Source organism: Octodon degus, unplaced genomic scaffold (genome assembly GCF_000260255.1).
Source record: "Octodon degus isolate 3935 unplaced genomic scaffold, OctDeg1.0 scaffold00226, whole genome shotgun sequence".
Classification (NCBI taxonomy): Eukaryota; Metazoa; Chordata; class Mammalia; order Rodentia; family Octodontidae; genus Octodon; species Octodon degus.
This window is the reverse complement of record NW_004524802.1, coordinates 170,225-182,274: the sequence shown is the minus strand read 5'-3', so window position 1 is coordinate 182,274 and position 12,050 is coordinate 170,225. Positions and strand designations below refer to the sequence as shown.

Sequence of the window (12,050 nt, the reverse complement as noted above, 5' to 3'; positions counted from 1 at the left end):
CTCCTCTTCTTCTTCCTCCTCCTCTTCCTTCTCCTCCTTGTCTTCCTTCTCCTCCTCCTCTTTGTCCTCCTCCTCCTTCTCCTCCTCTTCTTCCTTGTCCTCTTCTTCTTCTTGCTCCTCCTCCTAGTTTGTAGAGGTTTCATAATCAGCTGGTGCAACAGTTGATGGCAGTAGAAGACAGCAAAAGCAACAAGAGAAGGGGCCGGGGAAATAGCTCAGTAGAATAAGTGCTTGCCTGGCAAGCACAAGGGCCTGAGTTCAATCCCTGGTTCTGCAGAAAAACAAACAAACAAACAAAAAACAAAAAAACAACAAGAGAGAATAAAGACTCTTTCTGTCCCTTATATTGTATGCAAGCTACCTACCCTAGGGTGGGTATGCATTCACACCCATAATCCCATCATTGGACCATGAATCAGTCACAAACTCTAGATTCAGCTACTTCCAAAAGCCTTCCCCCATGACCTTATGAGGCAGTGAAGAGACATATAGACATAAACCATAATACTCCACCCCTGGAACCCTGAAGACTCAGGTACATTCCTTTATGAAAAAGACAGTTCATCTCTAAAAGTCACCAAAGTCCTAACAGTTCCAGCATTGCTGAAAAGTCCAAGTCCCAAGTCTCCTCTGAGATTTAAGGCAAACTCTATAAACTGTGAGCCCCTATGCAAATGAAAAGGAAGGGTCTGGAGAGAGAGCTCAGTAAAATAAGTGCTTGCCTGGGAAGTGCAGGGTCCTGAGTTCAATCCCTGGTACTGGAAAAAAAAAAAAGAAAGAAAAAAGAAAGAAAGGGGCTGGTGAGATGGCTCAGTGGTCTAAAGCACCTACTTAGAACAAGCTTAGCTAAAGCACAGGGACCGTGGTTCAATCCCCCAGCACCACATGCCAGCCAGCCCCGCCCCCTGGTGGGCTGAGCTGGCCACACACACACACACACACAATAAATGTAAAATAAATAAATAAAATAAATTAAAAAAAAAAAGAAAGAAAGAAAAGGAAGTTAAACACTTCCCAACATTCAATGGAATGAGGTATACATTTATATCCCAAAAGTTACAAACAGAGGTATACAAAGTAATGGGACCAAAGCCAAGTCCAAAATCCAGCAGAACAAACATTAAGCCCTGTAGCTCCATGTGCAGCATCTGAGGCAATCTGTGGTGAGAGGTGAACTCCAAAGGACTCGGGTGGCTTTGCCTCTACAACAGTTCCAGTGGTTGTAGCCTCCATGACTTTTTTCTTGGGCCCACTGCAGTCCCTCCTTGCAGGTTTTTTTGTTTTGTTTTTTGTTTTGTTTTGTTTTTCCCAGATGATCCATGTTCCTGGCTTCTCTACACTTCTCTTGTTTCTGCTGCACCTTTGGCCTCACACAGCTTTACACACTGCACTCTCAGGGACATGCTGTGTAGCTTGCCTGGCCTTTTACTGAAATCTGGGTGGAATCCTTCTGACCCCACAACTCTTGCATTTTGCATGCACCTAAAACCAGCACCACATCAATGATGCCAAGGTCTGTCGCCAGCTGGATCAGTAGCCAGGCTTACTTCTCTCTTGGCTGTAGGGGTCTCTGAGCACTCTGAGTCCATTTTGGAGGAACAGATTCTCTAGGCTACTGTCATTCTCAGACATGGTATAGCTTTCACCATTCTGGAGGATAATGCTTTGGGGCTTTCTTCAAACAAAACCTTTCACTTTTGCAGTTTTGAGGCTGCAGAGGGTGAGTCCTGTTGCTTCTTCTTCTTTTTTTTTTTTTAATTTTATTTATTTGTGTGTGTGTGTGTGTGTGTGTGTGTGGCCAGCTCAGCCCACCAGGGGGCGGGGTGGACTGGCATGTGGTGCTGGGGGATTGAACTGTGGTCCCTGTGCTTTGCTGAGCTTGTTCTGAATAGGTGCTTTAGACCACTGAGCCATCTCACCAGCCCCCCTGTTGCTTCTTGTGATGCCTGCAGGCCATCCTTCTTATTCTCCTGTTCCTTCTTAGCATTCAGGTTCTCTTCTGCCCATCTTCTGCTTTCAACATAAATCTGGCTAAAACTTCCCCACAGTAGCCTTGCCATCACTTCAATATTCAACTTCCCTGAAATTTCTTCTGCCGGCTTAGTCCATCCTTAATCTCAGTCTCAGGCAAAGTCTCTGGACATGAGCACAATGCAGACTTTCTGAGAAGCCATGACACACCTCTGGAGTCCAACAGCCAATGCAGTCCTTCTTCCCATCAGAAACCTCCTGAGCCTGATCTTTACCTGCCAGATTTCCACCAGCCTCCTGGTCTTTCTAGCTCTGACAAGAATCTCTCGTACACTACAGCCTAAGTTGTTTAGCACTACTTTTTCAGCTGGTATCTCCAACCTTCCCAAACTTCTCACAAGCCACCCTGAAGCTTCCTGAACCACATGGTCAGGTATAGCCATAGGAACAACTGCACTTCTCTGGCACCAGATTCTGCATGAGTTACTTTTCTCACTGCTGAGGCAAAATACCTGACACTCAAAGTTAAAAGAGAGAAAGTTTATTAATTCACAGTTTGTAGAAGTTTCAGTTCATAATCAGCTAACTTCAAGGCAGGGTAGCAGATGGCAGAGGAGCAACAGTTTATTGTGGTGGAAAATAGCAAAAATAATAAGCCTTTGCGGGGTCTTGGCAAGCTAATTTAAAGTGCCTACAGAATGGACAGTAGCTTAGGAAAAGTGTGGTTTTTTTTTTTGTTTTTTTGTTTTTTTGTTTTTTTTTGCTTTAAACAATTTATTTAACTGAAATGGACTTAAGTTTGTTTCTGAAGTGACTTCCATTTATTTTGATACATCTTTTCCCCATGATGATTTACAGGATCTTCAAGCCAATATAAATACTTTATAAATATTTGAATTTTTGGGTATACACCTGCGCAATACCTCAGCAGTATCTTTCAGCAAGAAAATACTGAAGAGTAAAGGCTAGACACAATTCCTGGGTACAGTGAAAATCTGCTGCAAATATTTCTGAGGTAAGAAGGCACCGCATACCTGTTCAACTAAGAAAACCACCCTTACAACACAGGATGATTTTATTTTTACATAGGACCTAGAACACTTAAGCTGCCAATTAGGTGCTGAATGGCAGAGCAACGTCCCCAGTTTATGCCATGAATTCCTAGGGAATGGGTTCCAACAACTCGGGTTCCTTTCCATTGGTCCTCACAAAGTGTGCTTCTCTGGGAGGGGCAGGCTGGCATTTCAGCTGAACCCAGGTACCTTCTCTTTGGCTTCCTTCTTTTTCTGATCATTTTCCTTGACACGTTTCAGGAAGCTATCACGACTTTTTGAGTGTTTAATATGCTCGATACGCACATTAATCCTCTTGGCAAGTATCTTGCCCTTAACTTGCTTGTTTACAACAATGCCAACAGCATGCTGGGTAACGTTGTAGACTCTTCCCGTTTTGCCATGGTAACATTTGTGAGGCGTTCCCCTTTGCACAGTACCCATTCCCTTGATGTCTACAATATCACCCTTTTTGTAGATTCGCATGTATGTAGCCAAAGGAACAACCCCATGTTTTCTAAAAGGCCTGGAAAACATATACCGGGTTCCCCTCCTCTTGCCCTTTGTGTTAGTCATTTTGGCAAATTACTGGAAGATGGCGGTTCCGGCCGAAAGGAGGAAAAGTGTGTTTTGTGTGGGTTGAGTTCGAGCGGAGCACTGCAGCCTGGAGTTTAGACAGCAGACATTTATTCCTTGGGTTCTGAGAATGGCTGTGCAGGGTCAGGGCACCAGAGCCAGTGCCAGAAAGGCCACTTCCTGGTGCATGGACAGCCATCTATATGCTGTGTGCTCATGTAGTAGGGGTAGCAGCAATTCTCTGGCCCGCTCGCTCTGGCGCTCTCTCTCTCTCTCTCTCTCTCTCTCTCTCTCTCTCCCTCCCTCCCTCCCTCCCTCCCTCCCTCTCATTTTTTCTTCCCCTCTCGTCTTCTCTCTTCCTTTCGTCTTTTTTAGAAAAATATATAATGGATTTTAATGTTCCAACAAATTCTTAGTAGACAAATATAATGCACCCTCAATAATGAAAATACAGGAAACAATTTTAAAAGGAGATTCATTATTATTCTAAGAAATTAAGAAATCAAGATAGGAGGAATAGGATTTAAATCAGTTTAAACTAACAACTATTCAACGTGCAGAACTAACTTCCATGACCGTAATCATTATTTGCTTGATTTCAGACTCAAGAAACAGCAGAATGAAATTACATTAAACAGAAAAAAGATATATATTAAATAATCAGATATAACATGCAAGTTGTTTAGCAATACACACCAAATGTTTAAAATATAAAAAAATTAAACCTAAATAATTATGAACAGAAGCATCACAATTGGTGGTGTTTTCCTAAGAGGATAACTTTTAATTAGTTTATATACAAACTTAACTATAATATTTAGCCTATCTATTTATCAAAGATCTAAAAATTTTCCTGTTCTTTTTGAAAAATCATGATATACCATTCAAGTTGATCTTATAGAAGAATATGATATGGAAATCACTGTTTAGAGAAGAAACATACATGTACATATGTATGTATGTATGAAGTTACACATATGTAAGAAACTGATTCATCCATTCATTTCCTTATATCTGATTTTTGAGGTCTAAGGTTAGACAATGAAGGAGGTTTCCTCCAGAGATGAAAGGAGGTGTTTGGGCTGCGGATGAAAGTATGGGCAGAAATGGTGCCATAAATCGATGGATCCCATTCTTGCGAAATGTAAGGATTTTCTCTCACTTTTGATCTCTACCCCACATCAAAATTATCTTAGTTCATAACATTTCATTCTTTCCTTCAAAGACCTCAATGTTTTATTATATTCTGTATAACTTTTCAGGTAACAGCTATTTCTAGACCTACAATTAAAGTCCTGTGAGGAGGGGCTGGTGAGATGGCTCAGTGGTCTAAAGCACCTACTTAGAACAAGTTTAGCAAAAACAATGGACCGCGGTTCAATCCCCAGCACCACATGCCAGCCAGCCCCGCCCCCTGGTGGGCTGAGCTGGCCGGCCACACACACACGCAAAAATAAATAAATAAAAATTAAAAAAAAAAAAAAAAAGTCCTGTGAGGAGCAGTTCAGGTCTGTTTTACCACTGTCTATGCGACAGAGTGCATGAGGCACCTTCCATACATGTTTGTAAAGGGTGGTTAGCAGGCAATAGCCAGTCATGTAAGACACAGGACAAGACTGAACTTCTAATATGAACTCATTATATTTGAATTATTAAATGATATGCCTAATTTCCATTTAAGTAAGTTAATGAAAAATTAAATTACCTGATCATTGTGCAGAATCTTAAAGATGTGAATTATTTCATTAGTAAATATGAGGGTTCTGCTTTAATAAATGGAAATGAGGTCATGAACAGTAAAGAATTTTCTTGGTCCAACAAAAGATGCTCAGTTACAAACTGCAGTCCAGATTTTGAACTCTACAAATGAAATGCAGAGTGCTCAGAACAAACAACAAGCTCTCAACAAGAGAATTCCTTCAGTGCTTGAGGGACACAGACCACCGATAATAGCCAGAAAGTGCTTTGATGGGTTTAGTGCAATTTTTGCCTTATAGAAACTCACTAAGCAATTTATTGATATATATATTTCCTCATATAGTATTCACATGCACTTTTAATATATTTAAATCCAAACTCGAGTAAGTCCAAAAAATAATCACAAACACAACTGATACTAGCTTTGTGTTCTGCCGTAAGTACACACACTTGTACTTCTGATGAAAAAAAGCTTTTGGATTACTTCCTCAGTATCCCCGTAAAGATCAGTTCGTCTATAAGTGGAGCCACTCCGTGGTCGTATTTTCACTTATTTCCTCAGATGTACCAGCCTATTGCAACCTATCAACTGCCACAAAACAATTTAGCAACTTTTCTATAGTCAATCCATCTGACAGTAGCAAAATTTGTGGATTCTGCGCAGTTGAAACCATGATTGAAACCAGCATGGTAGCCATATGGGAAAGTGATCATAAATTCTCCAGCCTCCTGGGTGATCCTATCAAAAGGAATCCTGTATTTCTTCATTACTGATGGAGAAATCAGTGTCATCTTGTGGCGAAGAAAAGCATCGCATCCTTGGGAGCTGCTTGGGAAAGAACCTTGAGCTAGTCTTTCAAGTCGTTTTCCGTGCTCCGGGCGTAGAGCATACCAAGACTTGGGCTCTCCAAAATGGAGATCATTAATGCTGTTGAGGCCCATATCCTCCGTGTGCCACGCGAATGTAGTCTTCCACATGTCAAAATAGAGATAAGGGGTATTTACACCCTCGATAGAAATACCGCACTCGCCTCCAAGCACACCCAAGACTGTATTCAGGCAAGCTGTGCTCCATTCATCCACACCCTCATCATGTATGCTCCCATTAATACCTGCACCATAAATGGGCGCCATGAAAGTTGAATTCTTCCAGTATTTGCGCTCCAAATCTTCATAGTCCAAATATCTTGGGGTACAATATTTGCCACTGGTAGCCAGCTGCCTGAACCCCTTCATGGTCATGGCTGCTTTTTCTTTATGTTGTGTTGAGTGAACAGCCCCAACTGCCCTGTGACCATCTGCTGAATTGGTGCTGGAATAAGCAAATCATCAGTGTCATCAGAGCATTGCCTTGGCTTCCATTCCTGAGGAGGAGTCACCTTGGCAAGACCTGCTGCGTGAGCTCCTTTAGGTCCCATGTATGTGAGGTATTTGTTGAACTCCCGGAACACCTCCACAGAGGGTCTGGGGGGCATGATCTCACAGCTGGGGTTCAGGGGGCTCTGCCTGCATGATGGCTAGGTCAGCCTCTGGCCCGCAGCTGGGGGCGAGGACGCGACCTGGAGCCTCGGTGAGCGGGAGGAGGAAGATAGGGCCTCTGGCCCTGGAGGTTCGGGAAATTTGGGAGACTTGCTCCGCCCTGGGTGACAGCTGCTCGCTGCGCAGCGGCCCGGCCCATGCCTCCACCGCTCACCCTCCCGTCCGGAGGGGGCAGGCGACGCAACTCTTCCTGTGCTCTTGACTGAACCCAGGGTCTTTGCGCGGAGCTATACCTGCCTGCTTCCCTGGGTCTCACTAAATTGCCTGGGTGAGGGTTGAACCTGAAATTCATTTGCCTCAGTCTCCCAGGGTGCTGAGATTACAGGGATGTGTGTATGCTGTGCCCACTCCTGGGTGCCTTCAGGCCAGTAATCCCAGGAAGGCCCACCTTCTATCGTGCTTGGCTCCCAAAGGCCTGTCTCTTAGTCCCCTTACCATGGGGGTTCTGATTTCAGGGTGAATTTGAAGAAAACAAAGACATTAAGTCTTCAGCAGAGAGTAATTTTCCTAGCACATGCAAACTTATTTAAAGGAGCTGTACAAATTAAAATAAAGGGGCCGGGGAGATGGCTCAGTAGAATAAGCGCTTGCCTGGCAAGTGAAAGGGCCTGAGTTCAATCCCTGGTTCTGGAAAGAAAACAAAAAAAAATTAAAATGATATGGAGTTGGCAGAAGTATGACAGATTGATCCATGTGACATAATAGCAGCCACAGTGTGCTTCAGAGATGGCGTCTGTCCCCACAGGAGAGGGTGTGCAGGTGAGCCATGGCCCGGGCACACTGGCTGCCCAGAAAGGGAGTAATAAAATCTTGTGTGTGCCCCACATCATACACAAGACAGCAGCAGGTTGGTGAATGACCTCATTGTAGAGCAGAGGAAGGAAAACAACGAGGAGGGCTTGCTCAGAGAATAGAATTTAGGGAAGCATATACGATGGGCATGTTTGGTTGTGCAAAACAGGATTAAGAACCTATCTGTACCACAGCCACAGGTGATGATCGCAGGATACACTGGCTAATGTTTAACAGCTGGAGGGAGCAGTGCTAGACATCCAGAGGGAAAAGCAGCCCAGTGGACAACAAGTAAAGGACCACAAGGCAGTCTCCAGGAGGTGCTGGCAGCCAGGGAGTACTGGCGGGCGTCACAGTCTCCCTCAGTAGTCAGATGCCTGCTGTTAGTGCGTGGGCCACGCTGGACCAGAGTGCCCAGGCAGACAGTGGGCAGTGTGTGTGCTGTATGTGGGGTAAGCATGCTTTCCCTGGTCATAGGGGTTTGTCATTGTTGTTGTTCGTTTGTTTTGTTAATTTGGGGGTTTTTTGGATCCCAGGGATCTAACTCAGGCCTTGCCAGGAAGGTACTTAAGCCGCTGAACTTTCTCCCCTCAAATCCCTGGTCATTTTGTGTATACGGAGTATCTGCAGCAGTGAGCCAGAAACGAGGCACTAACCAAACTGCACCTACGGCTGTCTTGTGTCACACAGGCGCCATGGCCCCAGCAGGAAGCTGCCCCCGGGTTAGCACACAAAGCTTGCTACTAGAGGAAGCTTGGAGGTGGAAAAAAGGGACAGCTGGAGGTCTCAGCACCTCCTGGCACAACAGGAGAGGGGCTGCAGGCAGTCTGTGGGCTTCTGGGGGCTGTCTCTTGGTTTCTTCAGGACAGTCCCGTCATGCAGAGAACTCCTGCCAACCCCAATTAGTGGATGATTCAGTGGTACCCTGAGAATAGTTGCTACCTGGGGTCCTCATCGAGGAAGCAGCAGTTGACTGCGCTGCCAGCCAGCTGTAGACAAATGCAGTGAGAGGGAAGCATGAATGCCCCAGGGGCTCAGCAGGCTGTCTTTGAGTGTGAACAGGGGCCCACTTATCTGTAGGGTTGCATCTTAAAGGGACATTGTCTTTCAAGTGCACTTTGCTTCTTGCCTGTGACTTGATTCCCACTGTTGCAAGATACTGAGTGACGGTCATGGGTGTGAGATGCATCAGAGTCTCTAGCGGCGCTGTGTGTGTCCAGCCCATGCACTGTGTCTCCTGGGTCACAGGTTATGGAGCAGCCCTTGTGCTTGCTATCCAGTCAACTCTGAGGTCCTCAGAACTAACCTTGGATTAAAAACAACATGCTCTGAAAGAAAAAAGACCTTATGCTTTATAGATTGGCTCAGTTTCTGTGTGCAAATGATTTTTCTTGTTCCTTGGATATAATTTGCATGAATAGTGCCAATAGATCAGACCTTAGAATACCAAAATATGTGTAAATAAAAGCTCAGAGCATGAGTGGGTATGCATGTAGGAGCATGAGTTCCTGGACACTGACTGTCCTGAAGCCTGGGCCATGTGCTGTGGAGGAGTTGCCTCCCTGGACTTGAAGACAGGGCTCCACAGGCCTCCTGCTCTTGCAGCATGGAGTCCTCAGGGTAGAGGGTTGTATTGCACAGACCAATGTCTCCACACCCAGGACTCTTACATAAATTCCTGGGACTGTAAACTGCTGCAGGTAGGATTTGTAAGAGTACTGAGTAAAAACTTTAGCCCTTAGAAATCCATTACCATGGCCTGGGGAGACAGCTCAGTAGAATAAGCACTTGCCTGGCAAGCACAGGGTCCTGAATTCAATCCCCAGTACTGCAAAAATAAATAAGTAAAATCCATCTCCAAATAAGTATAGTAGATATGTATACATAACTATGTATAAGTTTGTGAATATATGTAAATACTATCTATACTTACATACTTGTAATTAATTTATCCAAATTGGAGTCCAAATTAGGTTTTGGTTTGAGGTTGGTATTATCTCTTAGATCTGCCCTTTTGAAAAAACTCTTAAAAGTTACATAGGAAAATTCTACTCTATCTCCTTTTTTATATGCTGTCAGTTAAAAGATGTAGATTTCTATGCCCCCACCATTGAAGCCAGGACACTAGATAGTTCTACCAGACTCCAGCTGCCTCCCCCGAGGGGCATAGCCCTGGCCTCCCAGCATGGAGTTGTCTCCTAGTGTGATACCTCCTGTGTCCACAGCTGGTTCGAATGCATGAAGCAGTGTGCTTCCTCAGTCAGCATGGAAAGGTTACAGCTGAGCATGGAGCTGCAGTGGGTATTCCTGTGCAGTCTGTGGAAGTCTGCCTTCCCTCCCGGTGCATCCTGGGTCACAGAGGAACAGCGTGCCTAGCTTTCTAAGCAATTGCCCTGCCTCCTTGCCAGCACCAGGTTGTAAGTAAAGATTCCTAACTTTGGGTGAAGTCCAGTTCATCTGTGTCCTGTTGCTTATCTCCTGTGGGCACCACACGGCCCTAGCCATGCAGGGCGTGCTGAGTCTTGGTGTCTGGCAGCTAGAGCTCAAGCCACTTTGGTCACACCGTGACCAGTCTGCTTCTTTGCCTTTCATGTAAAATTTAAAGTTAACTTCCTGGGTTTCACAGGAGTAGCACTGAGTCTTCAAATCAGCTTGGGGAAATGGATAGCATCTCTCCAGTTGTTTAGATGTTGGCTTTATTTGCATTTAGGAGTTCTCAGCATGCAGTTCTGTGTTTTAGATCTGAGCATTTCCTTTGTTCCGAGTTGTAGGAAGTGTGTGTTTTCCGAATTGTGGCCTCCAGGTGTTCACCTCCAGCCTGTGGCCTGTGGTTGCTCCTCGCCGTGATCTGGTGCCACACAGCCTTTCTGAGCTCCTGGTTTCAGGGGCGTATGTGTCCTCCTGTTCACAGCTGCTGAGGTTCACACACTCTAGCTTGTTCACATGCTACTGACCAAGTCAGAGGAGGCCATTTATTTTGGTAAAAAGGAAGAGGGGTTTATTCAGAGCTGGCTTGATGCCTCAAGTCCCCATCTCTGTGTGTAGGCTAGAGGGGTGTTTTACAGCAAGGCATGTGGAGTGGGAGTTCAGGAGACAGCAGATACATCCAAGCTCAGTTTGTCTCTTCCGGGACCTGGACACCTCCTCCCTCGCCTGGGAATGGAGCTGGACTTGACCTCCTTGAGCAGCATCTGCACATCCCGCCCTTTCATCTGAGTGAGGGGAGGAGAGGTGGTGGTTCATGCCTTGGGCCTGAGGACATGTGGAGCAGCCACTTGTCGCTAAAGGAAAAAGCCTGACTTTGAAGTTCCAATGTGCCATGCTGGTTACAATCCCATTTCTGTCTCTACTTGGATTTCCTCCCTGTGTGGTCATGGTGTCTGCCAGGGAGTGGTGATTGACCTCCCCTTCCTGTCCTTAGGTCTGCGTTTCCTTTCTCACCTGAGTGCTTATAGCTGGGGAACAGGTGTGATGGTTTCTTTCTGTCCTCAGAGGACTGATCAGGCCCTTGCTGTCTGGCCACATTGTGGGTCTTGTTAAATGGAGAAACTTACTTTCTTTCCTCATTTGCTGAGTTTTCATCCCGAGTGGCAGAATCTCCTGTTCAGCTCTGCTTATGACATTATGGATGTTCTTGCTTGCTCCTCAGGCTTTTCCAAATTGCCCCACAAACCTGTTCCAAGGGTCCTTGATGTCATGGTCACAGCAGTTGCCTCACTGTCAGTACCGTCTTGGATGTTAGTGGTTTTCATGATAGTAGTCCCTGAGATGACCAGCTCACAGAGATGAGAGGTTGATTTTGGCTTCTGATTTCGGCTTTGGTACCTGATCAGTTGTCCTGTTGCTCTGAGCCTGGGGCAAGGCAGCACAGGTTAAGGGAACATCCACCTCATCTCATGGCTGGGGAGAAAAGAGGAAGGAGCTGGGCCTTACCTCCTGATTCAGTGCCCCACCAGGTCCCTCCTCCTTCCAGCCACGCCACTGGTTGAAGACCAAGCCTTCAGCACATAGCCTCTGGGGTCACTCATACAAACGATAGTGTTACATGTGTTTGTTTAGCTTGTTGCAGTGAGGTACATTGATTTTCACATGTTGGACCAGCCTTGATTTCTTGAATATTGTAGTTATTAAAAAAATATTGCTAGTTATGATTATTACATACTTCTGGATTTGGTTTGCTCATATTTTGTTGGAGCACTGGGCAGCTGTGTTCATGAAGTACTGGTCTGCAGCTCCTTTTGGTTTTGTCTAGTGTTGATAGCAGAGTAATGCTGATTCACTATGATACTTTGGAAGTGTTGCCTCCAGTTCTGTGTTCTGCAGGGTGTTGTATAGTGTGGTGCTCTTTATTCCCTTTTCTTCACTTCGTGCTGCTAGGGATGTGGAACCTAGGGCTTTGTCCACATGTGGAACCTAGGGCTT

General features: G+C 45.3%; 1 protein-coding gene and 1 pseudogene across 8 annotated transcripts in view; one reads left to right on the top strand and one right to left on the bottom strand.

Moving 5' to 3' along the window:
* The window catches only part of Pacs2 (phosphofurin acidic cluster sorting protein 2), a 64,489-nt gene that overhangs the window by 19,738 nt on the left and 32,701 nt on the right, over positions 1-12,050 (top strand). The gene's annotated exons all lie outside the window — the stretch shown is intronic.
* On the bottom strand, positions 5,883-10,949 carry LOC105744102 (annotated as a pseudogene).